Consider the following 14,899-nt stretch of genomic DNA (forward strand, 5'->3'; position numbering starts at 1 on the left):
CCACTTGTGGGTCAAGATAAAGGCAGTTTAATGAAGCAACAGCAAAAGTCACGGATGCGTAAGCGAAGGAAATGATGTTATTCTCTACTTTCCACCACCAGGCAAAGTTCGGCCACTTCCCAGGAAGCCAGACTTCCATGTGCATAGTGGTTTCTCCAGGAGACAAACCTCATAAGTAACAAATGTCCATCCTTCCTCCTCCTCTCTCTTAGCTTTATGTCTGAGCAGATGCCATATGGTATGGAATATCCCTTTGGCCATGTCCCCTCCCCAGATCCTGCCCACCCCCAGCCTGCTGGTGAGGGGGGAATGTTGGAGGGACAGCCCAGATGCTGTGTGAGCGCTGCTCAGCAGCAGCCAAAACACCGGTGTGTTATCACCGCCTTTCTTGCTACCAGCACGGCACTGTGAGGGCTGCTGGGGGGGTCAGGCAGACCCAACACAGCACCGCTGAATCAGAAGCTGAGCCAAAGACACACAGGGAGGCTACAGCAGAACTAGAGCATCCTTTCAACCCAGTTATCGAGGCAGAGGTGGCCCTGTTGCAAAGCAGGCACAACAGCAATGAGGAAGGAGAAATACTCGCAGAGCAACGCACAGCAGGCAGGCTGTATATGCATCTGTTACTAATCTCATTAATAGCAAGATGCCACAAAATGAAGACCCCCTTCTCGAAACTTTGGGGAGCCAGGCACTGCCCGTGGTGCAGAGGAGAGCCTGTCCCCGCTGGAGGGACTGCCACTTCGCTCCAGATTCAAGTGCTGGAAGTGAGAGCAGGATCCAGCCTTTCAGCCCTTTTAATATCAAAAAGAAACATCTGCTTCTTTGATTATTTTTTTTTTTTTTAAGAAACAAACCTCAGACAACAGACTGAGTGGCTTCTTGAAAATTTGGATTTCTTTCCCCTTTTTTACAAATGGTAATTTCAGGCAGATGAAAGAGGAGTAATGTGACACATTGACTATACAAACTGTGCACAGAGGGAAAGCAGCTGATGCCCAGGAATGCAGGGTGCTTCTCCAAGCCCTCCCCTCCTACTGATACCACGTCACTGCCCTGGGCCTCAGTTTCCCCCAGTGACAAAGGATGCTTGTTTGTGGAAAAGGAGGATCAGGCAAGGATGTCAACTGGCAGTCCCTCCTCCATGTCCCTGCAGTTCTCCAAGGACATTTCACAAGGCAAGGCTTCCTTCTTGGTGTTTTCTTAGCTGCAGGAAAAACCTCCAGCCTCACCCCTTGGCAGGGAGATTTCTCCCTTATCCTGCCCATCAAGTCAGGCAGCTGATCTTAGCAGACACCCTTCTTCTTAGGAGCCAGTGAGTTGCCCACTAATTCACTTTGGCCACCTCATCATGCAGGGATTGGTAGCAGCCTTCCATGTCAGAGGCTGCCATCCCCATGTCCCTGTCCTGCTCCCAGGAGTCACGCACCCTCTGCTACAAAACTGAACATCAGAAACACTGCAGCTTGTTTTCATGTCCTTGGGTTGCTATGTTTTTCCATGGGCTATTTTTATTCTTGCCCTGATCCCAGTCATACTGGGGATTTAATGTTTCAGCCAAAGCAATAAGAAATAAAAAGCAAAGAAAGTGAATTGGGATCCAGAGTATTTCAATAAATTAGAAGGGGAAGAAAATTAAAGGGAAAACAAAAAAAAAGAAGACGTAACCCATCACAGAGGAAGCAAAGTAATCAGAGCAAAAGCTGTCAGCTTTGCCAGTTCCCGTTTGTTCACAGATCAAATTCACTGTCTCTCTTGTCCAAAAGTAACAACTCCTAAGTCTCCCTCATGCTCCCAGCGGAGTTGTTATCCATATTGGAAACAAATCTACTTTGACACTCCTGATGATGTTTTACCCAAATTGCCCTTTGTCAAGCCACCTCTCGTGTTTCTCATTTGCACCATGCCATGTCCCCGGGACCAGCTCGGGGCCAAGGTGACCTCAGGCGATGCTGGCACCAAGATGGGCTCACACTTGCCTGTCCAGCAGCTTCCTCCAAGGCACTAGCCCAGGCTCTCTGCCACTAGGTCCCTCTCCTCACCATCCCCTCTGGCCTTGGGGAAAATCTGGCCCAAGTCAAACTTCATTTGGCAACTAAACCCCAGACCGTGCATTGCTCAGTAGGGAAGTCTTGGTGCTGACGTCCAGCTGGCAATGTCTGCTCAAATGTCCTTACCCCTGAAAAGCCCTGATACTCCAAGTCTCCAGGGAAACCTGCCTTTTCCCTGCTGGTCACCAAACAGGGGGAAGAAAGAAAAAAGCTTTGCAAGAAAAAGGATAGACTAAGTCCCTACAGCCCATGCTGGCTGCAAACACCCACATGGAAGCTTCACAATTAAGTATCTAACTAATTGTTATGGGAGCCCTCCAGGTGGGAGTTTCAGATGGTCCTGTCCTATCTGTGTGCCTGAAAGTGCTGATCTCCATCCTGGGTGACAAATCTTATAGTCCATGCTGCAGCAGTGACTGTCCTGTGCAGAGGCAAGATGCTTGTCCGCCACCAACAGGAATGGTTGTGTGCAATGGTCCCCTGTGTGTAGTCAAAATATTTAAGAGTTGTTTTTCAGGTGCCTGCGGTGTCAATGGCACTGATTTATGCATGGGCTGGGGACTTAGGTAGTGTCATGGCCATCCAGATCGTAAGAACTGAGCAAGGGGACATTTTGCAATCTGTCCTGGCCCAGCTGAAGACACAACAGCAAGAACCATTCTGATGGAGACTGCTATCACCACCAGTACCAGCTCTCCTGCCCAGTGGATTGATTTCCCCATGCAAGGTTTATCCTATGCCAATACCCAAGTAAATTAATTTGTTGAGTTGTTTTTTCTTCTTTTAACGTTCTGAGTGTCTGTGCAATGCTTGAGAGACACGGCACTAACAGGGCTTTTCTCCTGCTCATACCTGTGGTCCCATACAGCCCCTCTGGCTGGTTGCCTTTTGGAGATGCTGTGTGGATAACTGACTAGCTGAAAAGGGTCACATAGACATAGTCCAGCTGGCTGGACAAAAATGCACATCGCTCTCAGCTTATCTGAAGTAAAGCAAAATACACTGTCTTTGGCTGTCCTTGTTACACAGTAACAGGAAGATTTTGGTGGGAAAAGAATGTTGCAGGTGGGAACAGATAACTACAGAAGAGAAACTAGGGGCGGGCTTGATATTTAGGCAACTAACCAATAATGAGCTTAACTTTTGTAATATGTATGAGCTAATTATAACAAGGCATAAAAGGTGACTGTAAGGGACAATAAAGGAAGTCTGCTGATCACTCATATTGAGCGACTGTGTCTTCCCTCCGTCGCGACAATGCTGAACCCATAAACCAGAGCCTTTTTTCTTAATTCTCCTGACCCATGGCAGACCCAGCCTTGCTAACCTGTTGCCCAGCCTGGTCCTTACCGTGGCTCCAAATGTCTCTGAAGCAATGGGGTTTTGATCCAGTCTGTCCAGTCATGATTTGCATCCAATCTGGTTTCACCAGTGACCTGCAAGGGTGTGGATCACCCCCTCAGTCTCCTAAGGTCTTTGCAGAGATGCACTGAGCCCCACTAAGGCTGAGGCAGAGAGTGTAATGAGAAGAAAAGTAAATCATGAAATGCCAATAATTATCAACATCCCAATTAACTGGCAGTGGTGGCAGCCAGTCACCAGGAGCTGGGGGAGGAGAGCCAGCATCCCAGCAGCATCAGTGCTTTGGTGGGCATGCAGCTGCTTCACCCTGCCCAGACCTGTGTCTGTCTTCCCATCAGTGAGGGCAGTCCCGGGAATGCACACAGGGACACCTTCCCCTCCTTTTCCAGGCTCCAAGACAGCATTTCACCACCGTGGTTGCTGGACTGGAGCTGCAGAGACCCATGCGGTATCGTCTGCTTGAGAGCTGCACTCCCCTGATGGGTTGCTAACAGCCGAGGGATGAGGAGGAAGCAGGGTAGTCAGTTTAATATCATTTTCCATGTTATTATCTCTCAAACTTCTCCCCAGCAATTTGCTCAAGCTCCTTGCCAAACAAGCCCCCGCCCAAATAGGCTTCCATGTCCGCAGGACTCCATTTATAACTGAGATCCCATTTAGCTGATAAGCCAAGGGAATTCAGGGAGGATTTAAGCTAAGCAGTTATCTGTGACCAGTAGCCACAGCGTGCATCACATTAGATTTATCGGGGACATGGAAAGCAGGGGGACAAGAGAGCAAACAGCCTCCAAAGCAGCTGGCCAGAAACCTGAGGGATGCAATCACTGCTGGCACAAACACATCTCTGGGAGACTTTAGAAGCAGGCAAAGAACAGGGAGCAAACACCTTTCCCTGGGACGTGTTAAAACTCCTGCACACACCAGCATCACTTCTCCTCCCCTCCTCCGGCTTCACACCACCATCTCAGGCATGTATTGCTTGCAACGAATTCACTTGTCTTCCCAGCTAGATATTACACTCTAACAGATACACTTAACAGGGTTGTGAAATCTGCCATAAATTTTACTGCCCTACATCAATATAATGCCCTGCAAAGTTAATATGGAGATACCTATTTTATAACAGGGACAAATAAAAACATAACCCATTAGCACCCAGCATTAGGAGTTACATCTCTGATGGCCAGATGCTGCAATGAAATGGGTAGAGAATATTAATATGGGTATCTATGAAGCTACGCAAATGTACATACACATATATATACCTATATAAAAAGGAAAGACTACTGGATTTGCTCAGATGCTCTGCAGTGTTCAGAGGGCTGTATTTCCACGCCGCAGGAGAGATTGGCTGCAGATCCAAATGCACTTCTCTGCTATTACACCATGTCAATTTTTCATCATCTCAGAGGCCCTTGTCATGCAAAAATGGATAACTTTAAATTGATCCAAGGTCAGAGTTAAACACCTGGACACAAATGCAGTAAGGAGTAAAGAATAAAGAGGAACCAGTTACTTCCTATGCAAACTAATGGCATTGGGGTCAGTCGTTCAGGATGCTGAGTTTGGGAACTCCTCTGGCCTCTCTGGGGAAGTAGGTGACTCCTGGAAATAAAAACCCCTTTGGCATCTGTGGGCATTTCCATACTGAAGGGTCAGCGGGATGAAGCACTGTGCCCCACAGCTGTGCCTGTACTGATGGCCATGGGGTGCAGCTGTGGGGCTAAGCATTCCTGGGACAAAATGGGACTGCTGGCTGCAAACCCGGCAGTGCTGAGCTGAAACCAACCCTTGCAGTCCCTGCCCTTTGCCACCCCCAGCCAGGCTCCAGCACATGCTGGCAGCAGCCCAGCACAACCAGTCTGCATGCCCTCAGCTCCTCTCTGCCCCTTCTCTGGCTGCCCTAGCTACTTGCAGACAAAGATTTTGGCAGCCGCGTTCCTGATTCCTCCACTTCCAGCCCCAGCACATGCCTCTGGTTTCTTTACTGTTCAGCTCAGTTGTGGCTCTTGTGGGTAGACATAATGAGTTTCCACAGGGTCTGTACCAGTCTCTTCCACAAAGGCCAACAGCTGGCCCAACAGCCACCTGTAAGGCACTGGGTAAGAGCTATGGAGCTGTTTGTCATCCCCAGAGAGTGGACAAGGGCAGCCCAGCTTCCCAGTCCACTCATGCTCCTCTCTGTCCATGTATGCCTACAGCATCCCCCCACACACCAGCCAAGTTTTTCAGTCTCCCAAGCATCCAGCATATCCCAAAGCCATAGGAGCAGCTGGATGAGGAGGTGTCATCTACATCCTCCTCACCACTTCTTCTCACCTCTTCCTCGTCCCCTCACTGCCTCCATCCATGTCACCAGGTACCAGGTCAGCAGCAGGGATGCAGCAAGACCAGTCCCCTTAGCAGCACCAATGTCCTGGAGGGTTGCATCAATGACCTGAAGAACAACAAGCTCAAGTCCACATTGCCCAAGAATGGCAACTCCAGGCAGGGGCAAGCCAAAACCCCCTGGGCAGTGAGCCCCCATCACCTTCCTCCCTGGTATCCCCCATGCCCCATGTCCAGCTGCCCCTGCCTCATCTCTCCCTACCCTCTCTCTCCAGACAGTCACCTCAGCTTGTCCCTTCAAAACAGTCATTATTATAGATACTGTACTTTTTGGTCCTATTGTAAAGTAGTGAAAGATGTGAAACAAAAGGTATTAAACACAATCAAAGGGTGGAAAGACTGTGTCAACTACACTTGCAGGAGTGATAAGAGATTTTGCCTGTTTTCCGCCCATATGATAGTCTGCACATGGCACAGCCTGGAGAGCATGAAAAGGAAAACAAGCACAAAACAATGCCAGCCCTACCTGTGCCCTGCTCGACAAACATGAAAAGAGAGTTCTTACGATGGGGCAATCCCCCACCAAAAAACTGAGTGATGGATAATGCCAACCTGCAGCCAAATAAAACATTAAAAGCCTCCGATAAGAAAAGGCCAGGAGGAATTAGTTATACATCACCACCACCTGCTGGGTATCACAGGGAGGATCCCCAGCCACTGCCACCCTGCCACGCAAGGTCACCCCAAACTGTGTGTGGGACTCCCCCAAGAGCAGCTGCTCACCTCTCCAGCGGGTATTGCAATGCAGGGAGAGCAATCTCCCATCAACAGCCTGAAAGCACTGGGATTTTAAAAGCTTGTGTGAAGCCAGTCCTTTTTGTTACTGCATCAGTGCTAGGCAAAATAACAGACAGCTGGTGGAGGATAGGATTAATAAAGAGTTAAAGAAAGGTAAAATAATTAGGGTCCTGTTCGTGCGGCATATGGAGAATGGGGCTTGTCAGAGCAGCTTGCTCTAATTTTTTGTGGAGATTACGAATTTTGTAGAGAGAGATAATAGCGTTGCTGTAATGTACTTAGGCTCTTGTAAGCCATTTGATCTGCCCCTGCCTGACACTCTGATTAATAAAACAGAGCAACAGCAAATCGACATGGCACACAAGATGTGCGGAAAAGCAGCAAATGAGGACATCCAAATGGGATTAAAGAGGGGGAGCTGTCTTCAAGAGAGCATTTCCTGGGGCGTCCCCAAGTCCCATCCATCACATACGCACGTGGGATGAGGGAGGGAAGATGCAACCCTCCTGTGAGCGGGGACTGCGTGGGCTGCACCAACAAGTCAGGCACCCTGGCTGGGGGCAGCAGCTCTGCATAGCATCTGGGTGCTGCCCCAGGGGATGATCACCTCAGCCCCTGGACTGTTAGAGCTGAAAGGCTTTTTGCAAATCTGGGTGTACGTCAGGATCATGCCTGAGCAGAGGCAGACTGTCTTTCTCCAGCCTCAGTGAGAGTCCATCACCAGGACTGGGGTTCAGAGGATGTGCCAGTGTGAGACCCTTCCAGGAAGAGCACAGTGGATCACACCAATAAGCTCTCCATCCCTGTTGTCCCTTCACAAACCCAAATTCTCCCCTCGGAGGATCTCAACCAGCAATTAGAAGCAGCTGCTATTGAAGGTTTACACTAAGGCCTCACTGTTGGGCTGCCCTCCTTCCTCAGAGTTACACAGAGTGTGATAAAGGCATGAGAGATGCTAAAGGGCTATAAGGAGGAATTGGGGACCACTGTGCCGGAGATCTGGGCTGCCCCATCTCACCTCCCCTCTCTTGCTGCTTCACAGCACTGGGCTCAGCCCATCAGCATCCCCAGAGAGCCACCACACTCTGGGAGCCATCCCCACCACTTAGTCATTAGCCCCCAGGTCCTGGTACTGAATTTGCCATGCCACCTCAGGCATCCTCCCCAGACCATTGGAGAAATCCCCAAATCAGGCTCCCTCCCTCCACAGCTCCCACAGCCCCTCTGTTCCTGCCCTTTCCCTCTGGAACAGCCAGGCACTTAGGACAGAAATACTTTTTCAGACAGAAAATGCCAGTTCATCAAAACACTTCCTAAGAAAAGGTCACTTCAGAGGAATTTCTCTTTCCAAAAACCTTCTGGGGGAAAAAAAAAAGACATGCAATGGTTTGACAATCCTCTTTCAACAGCTTTAAGTGAAAACTAAATCTTCTTCCCTCCCCCCCTACAGGTGCCAAATGACTTTTCATTTGGAAATGGAAGATCATTATCATCTTAAAAAAAAAATAGGAAAGGGTGAAATCAAAAGAAAATCTCTGGAAAAAGTTAAAATGAAACACACAGCTGAGCCCAATGCAGCAAGCAGGAGCTGGGCTGCACTCTGCCAGGTTCCCAGGAGTCGCTTTCATCCCAGCTTGGGGCAGGACAGGACTCCCAAGTCTTAACAAGCATCCTGGGACAGTGGAGCTGATTCTATGCCCCAGCACAGGCTTTGCAGGACCAGAGGGGTAGCCAAACATCTTTCAACCCATGCTCTTGCCAGGGGCACAGACCCCACAGCTTGTGACAGAGCAGCAGTTCCAATGGCCAAAGGTGGCAATGGGGCCAAGGGACCCCCAGGGAACCTTGTCTCACGGGGGGCGCAGAGCAGCACAGATGTTGAGGTGGGAAGCAGGGGGCTGGTGTTTCTGTTGCAGCCTCTCTGCATGTGCTTGCAGCCCCCCAATATCGTCACCAGCCCTCAGCTGTTACAGTTTAGGCAGCGTGGGGAGCAGGAATGCCAGCAATCAGGCATCCAGAAGGGAATCCAGGCCCAGTTCAATATTGAAAGAAGGGCTTTGAAAGGAGTACGCTCATTTTCCTGTTTTGTCCTTTGCCAAGAAAACCGGGGGGATGGAGGAAGGGGCAAAGGGGTGGGGGGAACAGTGGAAAAAATGTCTTGGCTGGGCCCTCTCTGCCTTTTATCTCATGGGCAGCCTGCCGAGACAGGGTCTTCCCCCTGCTGAGCCCGCTGCTAGATCAAATGAAAGGAGAGAAGAGTTATAACTCCACCACCACCGCAGCCCCCTCCCCGCAAGGAAAAGGAAAGGAGGAAAGAGCAAATGGCCCCACAATGCCAACAGTTCTCACCCCAGCTGGATGGCAACCAGTCAGCTCCCTGGCATCCATGAGGGGTCAGGCAATATCCCCCCCAGCTGACAAAGGGAACCTCAGAGAGATCTAGATGTGGTTGTGTGTGTGGAGGGGGGGGGGAAACACCATGGAGGGGACAGCACTATTCCATGGCCTTGAAACAAGGGGGAAGGTCACCGGTGGCCCCAGCAAGCATCTCCCCAGGGTCCTGCTGTGCCCATTCCTCCATTGTGCCAGACCTTTTAGACCCAGCTTTGAGCAAACAGCTTAATTAAATGCCTTTATGCCAAGGACTCCTTCTGTGTGTTTGTGTATTTGTGGATTAGCAGTTAATACAGTAAGAGTCTTTATTATAGCTAAATTGATTTCTTCGCCATTTCTTTTTCTTTCTTTCCTTCTGTATTTTTCCCCCTCTTCCCACTCACCAGACTGCCCTCCCTTGTCACAGTGTTTCCCCTGGGGACCTTCACCTTCACTGCCCAATGGTGCTGGTAGGATTGTGATGGGGAGGTGATCATAGCAAGAACCTACCGATGGAGATCTGAGGGACTAATGATGCTGAAGGCATCTTTTTTCAGGGAGGACAGATAAGTGTGTTGTATGAGGGAGAAGAGATCCCTGGTGTGTACGGGGTGCTCACCATGGGTAGGCATGGTGGACACAGGCAGGGTGGGGACCCCCAGCCAACCCCAGTCCAGGGACACTGCAATTCCCCAAGCAACAAGGCCACAGGACCCCAGAGGGAAACCCCAGCTCCAGCCCTGCCTGCAGACTGCTGAGGATTGCTTGGCAGGGTCTGTGCAATCCTACCATCTTTTTCTTTCCAGTGCAATTCAACTTGCCTACATTATGATCAGTACTGGGTACTTAACGGCTATGACTGCAACAGATCCGCAAGGAATCAACCAGACTTTGCTAGCCCATTGCTCAGTATCCCCAGACAACTCTGAAAACTCACAGAGTTTGGAGCTTCTTGCTGTGGTTAATTAAAAAATATTAGTTAGACTGGTAAACGCAGTCGTTACTCAAGTTGGGAGCTGGACATTACTCTGAGCCGCCCAGGATGGGCACAGACCTGTGCTGCACTTTCCTTCCTTTTCCTTTTCCTTTTCTTTCCTTCTTTACTGCCTGCCTGCTCCATCTGCCTTCCCTCCTTCTCTTTTTCCTCCCTTACCTCCCTCTCTCCCTTCCTCCCTCTCACCCCGTGCCCCATGCCTCTGCTGCAGGTGGGCAGAGCTGCCCTCTCCCCTTCCCATCCCCGGGCAGTGGGAGCCAAAGCCTTAATTAAACTTGGCTGTGAGGAATGTGAATCAAAAGGCTGTTAAAAAAGAAAAGAAACGAGGGTACCTGTGGGATTACACGAGCCAGAAAAATGCAAAGCCGGCTTCCAGCCGCCCATAAAATAGATGCCGTCTCCTTTCCCATTGGCAGGGCTTGGCTGAGCACAAAAAGGCTGGGAAGAGGTTTTTTATGGGAGTTATTTATAGCCTGGATGAATAGCAGTGTGTCTGTCCATGGGTTTCTGCCTGTTGGCGTGTGCTGAGGTTGGATGGAGCAGAGGGTGTCAACCTTTCCGGGTGTCACAACGTCAAGTTTGGGATGGCACCAGCAAACCTGGATACAACCCCCAGCCCTGGCCAGCCCTTCCTGCAAGGATTGGGGGGTGGCATCATAAGAAGAGAAATCAGGGAAAAAAGGATGGGATGGAGCAGCTAAAAGCAGCTGCTCGCCCTGTGTTACCTTGCCCAGTGTCACCATGCACCTGCGTGGGGACAAGCAATGGGTTATCCCAGCCCAAGAGCCACCATGCCTGTACCACCTATGGGATATCCACTGTCCTTTCCTCCCTAACATCGTCACTCTTGGCCTGGCCACTTTTCCTTTCTTCCCCCGTTTGATGGAGGTGTCTGAGAAGCCTTTCCCCGCATTTGCACCAGAAGCTGATGCAAAGATTCACCTTTTTGTGAACAAAACCAGTTTAAAATCATCACCAAACTCCAAGTGAAGCTCAAAAGTTGGCACTTCAAGGAGTACATTCATTAAATAAAGGGGGGGGGGGGGCAGTGAAAAAGAAAGGAGAGAGAGGAGGGGAAAGAAAAAAAAGATTACCTTGCTGAATTAATCAGGCTTCACTGTAATGTTCAGCCTCAGATTTTATTTCCTGTAATAAGCCCATTAATACGGGTGTCTATAGCAGGGGGCTTTTAGCAGCAGGCACCATTAGTGTAACGAGGAAGGGCTAATAGAGTTTTATTGGAATTTTTACTCCGACATCACAGCCTTTTAAAACAGCTGTCTCAATAGGCATTATTATTCTGATTAACATTTAGACAGCACAAATCATAGTGATGCCCTTGGTGTCCCGCAGGTTCTATCATAATCATTCCAAGTCCCCATAGTGTCAGCTAGTCCTTTGTGGGGGGGGGGTGGGGGGTGGGGTGTTGAATTTTAGACCCCAACAGAGGCTGAGTTATTTCTTTTCTCCCATGCCAATGTATTGGCTACTTCTGAGGGGGCTTGCCAGGCTGCAATGGAGTGGGGTCCTGCTGTTACCGAAGCGCAGCAGAAGCAGCTGGAACCAGCTGGATGCTTTTTGAGCATCTCTGATCCCCCAGGGAATTTGAAAGCAGAATCGCAAGGGTTAAAATGCAAGTTGGCATCCTGGATACCCATTCTGGCTTCACTCTCACTCTGTCTCTTGCCTACATGAGAACTCAATTTTTAATTTAAAAAACTAAATTAAATTTTATTTAAATATATTTTTCATTGTGTGACTTAAATATTGCAACAGCAGTTTGGGTGCAGAGACCCAGTGGTTTGCAGGGCTGCATTTTTTTGGGGCAGCAGCCAGCCCCAGGGCTGGAAAAGGTTTTCCTCGTATCCGCAAGACCCATGCCAGGTGGAATGGAGCCAGGTCCAAGATGGAGGCACCACGAGTGTGTAACACTGGGAGTGTCACACCAGTCCTTGTACAGCCCAAGAGCATGTGCAGGGCTGGCATGGGGGCTCCTACTGCCTGGTCAGCCAAGGTGGACGGGGTCTGGCCTCTGTGTTATTGATTCTATTCCAGCCATGGGGAAACTGAGGCACAAGGCAGGGCAGCAACTTGCTCACAGGGACAGCACAGGCAGCACAGGAGTCCTGCTTCCCAGACCAGGCACATAACCAGGAGGGAGCTGACAAGTTGCCATGACCTACAGACAACTGCGAGCAAAATAAGTGAGGAATTAAACACCAAAAGCAAGTAGGCTGCAAATACATTTTTGGCTTTTATCTGTCACATTTTGTTTCATGGGGGTAATTTATGAGGATGTTTTATTGCAATTGAGCGTGGCAGCATGCGTGGGGAGCAGCAGCTGGCTTGTCCCAGCTCCGGCCATACTCTGCAGGCCTTAAACCACCCTGGGTGCACTGAAGCAGGTCGTTTGCTCAGAGCAGGTCAAGGGAGCCTGAGAGCACCAGGTGGGATGGAGACCTACCAATTACCTTCCCATTAGCATCTAATTAGAATCTCTCCAACCTCTTCTGCTCTCTCAAGGGCTCTACCTCTGCCAGGAGTCATCTCATACCCAGGTGCACCCTGAGGGGTGACTTTCCACCCCCGATCCATACTGGTACTGTGACGTCTCCCTGCTCCCGAGGCTTTGTTACTGACTCCTCAGCAACACTGAATATAATTAGCAAAAATTTATAGCTTCTTTCTCTGGAACATCAGGATGAAGGGGGATCCCTCCTTCCCGCTGGCCGTGGGGCAGGCACAGATGTTTGTGAGCTCTCACAGCTGGCTCCAGCAGCAGAGGGGTGCCAGGCACAGCTGGGATGCCTGATCTCAGACATGCCAGGAGCCAGCTGGATTTCACACCAATCCTGGGTGCTGCAAGGCCTCCTGCCATAACCCAGCATCTCCCCCACTGGTGGGTAACCCCCTTTTGTGATCGAATGTGTCAAGTTGTTCCTAGCTCAGACCAGCCCCTTGCCCTCTCATTAACACCTGCTCCCCTCCCTTCCCAACTAGTAGTGTTCGAGGTGAATCCAGCAGGAATCTGGACCCTTCTGGGATTCCTCTTGCTTTAAACAGAGGTCCCCAACTCTGGGATGAGGTCCCAGGGTGGGAGAAAGGCTCAAAACCACATGCAATGGCAGGTCCCCATTGCTGACAGCTGAGCCCCAAAGTACCTCCTGAATGCTGGGCATGCAGGAAATTTGGGGGGAGCTGGGGGAATCCACTCCTTAGTGACCACGTGGATGCTGCAATGTGATGGTATTTAATTACCTGCATGTCTCAGATGATTAACAAACTAAATTGCACCCCTGGTGCTGCTGTTCAATGCAGGGCCCGTGGTGCTCTGCAGCTGGCAGGCAGCATCCAGGCATCCCATTGTGTCCACCTGGGACAGCAGCCCTCCCACAACACGTTGTCCCCTTAGGGCTCTGAAAATGCCTTGCAAGGAGGTCCCAGTAACCATCACCAGAAGAAAAAAAACACCAGCTGGCTGACGCATGGGCAAGTCACCTCCAAAATGGACTGCTGGCCCTTTGGAAAGTCCCTGCCAAGGCAGCTGTCAAGCCTGGGGAAAACGCTCCAGGTGGCCCAGGGCAAGCTGTGTGCTTGCTGCACCAGAGGCTGATCCCATGCTCCTGCGTGTCTGTCTAAGCCAAGATCTAAAAGGGGCTTGCGTTTTGTTTCTCATTCTCCTGGCATAGCAGATCTCCCCACAGCATGGAGCCGCCTGCTGCAGGGCACCAGGGTGTTTAGCATCTGCTTAAAATTTTTAATTGTTTTCATGTTAAGTGCCTGATGGTATCTTTTAGATAGAAACAGGAGGGATTTAACCTTCCCTCCCTCCCTCCCTGTTCCCCTCCTTCCTTCCTCTCTCCCTCTTCCTCCATTTCTTCCTTTCTTTCATCTTTCCTTCCTTTCTTCCTCTCTTCCTCCCTGCCATTGTCCCTTGCCTCCTCCCTCCCTCCTCTTCTTCCTCCCTAAAAATTTACTAATTTCTTCCTTACCTCATTCCTAAAAGCCCCATTCAGTCACCAGCAACAGCAGCAGGCAAGGAGAAACTCAATGATAAGGGCAAAAACAACAGTAAAACTGGAATGAAATGACAGCCATAAACCCAGTACCAGGAGGGACAGTAAAACTGCAGTTTGGCAGGAGCCAGCAGGCCTGCACTAATGCCTTTTTTTCTGATTAAAACACTCTGGTCACAGATTAACTTCCTTTGCTCAATATTTATTGTCTCACCTGTGCTGGAAGGCAGGGAGGAGAGGAAGAGAGGTGGGCAGGACTGGGGACCCGGGATCTGAAGCCAGCCTTTGGCAGCTGCCTAGGACACAGATGCATAACCAAAGGTGATGAATGTGCCTCCAGCAGTTATCCTCCAAGGGTCTCTGTGCACCCCGGCAGTATCCCGGAGTAGCATCCCAAGACTTACGTGCGGTTGCAGAAGGGGTCAATGTCAGAGCTGGAGATGCTCTGAGACTCTCAAACATGCAGGAGAGGGGAGTGACGATGGAGACAGGCACTGCTACAACCCAGGAGAGCACACTGGTTTGTCTCAGTCCAGCCATAGCCCCAGCAGCTCTGGGAAAATGGTAGCACTTGGTAGACTGACTCATTTGTTTCAGTGGCATCAGAAAATACGATAGAAATGAGACTAAATTCCTGGCCGTCCTCCCTCAGGCATCTGTACATGCCCACAATCACCCTCTGGGCTTATCCCTTGCTCCCTGCTGAGTGCAGGACGAGTTGGCCCAGCAAAGAAGCACTGTGGCCCTTTCCTAACCCCTCACAGCCCTATTAATGTGCCACAGAGGGAGCAAACACCTCCATGGGACCTCCATGCATTTTCAATGCATTAATTCCATTCTTGAGCTTCGCCTCTGCTCCTGTCACTCCCCCCATTGCCTGCCTTTCTCATCCTTCCAGCTCGGGGCAGGGATTGCGAAGGATGTATTTGCGCTGATGCTGGGGGACAGGGACTCGGGACAAGGGTGACCCCACCACA

This window comes from Falco biarmicus, chromosome Z (assembly GCF_023638135.1).
Source record: "Falco biarmicus isolate bFalBia1 chromosome Z, bFalBia1.pri, whole genome shotgun sequence".
NCBI classification, from domain to species: Eukaryota; Metazoa; Chordata; class Aves; order Falconiformes; family Falconidae; genus Falco; species Falco biarmicus.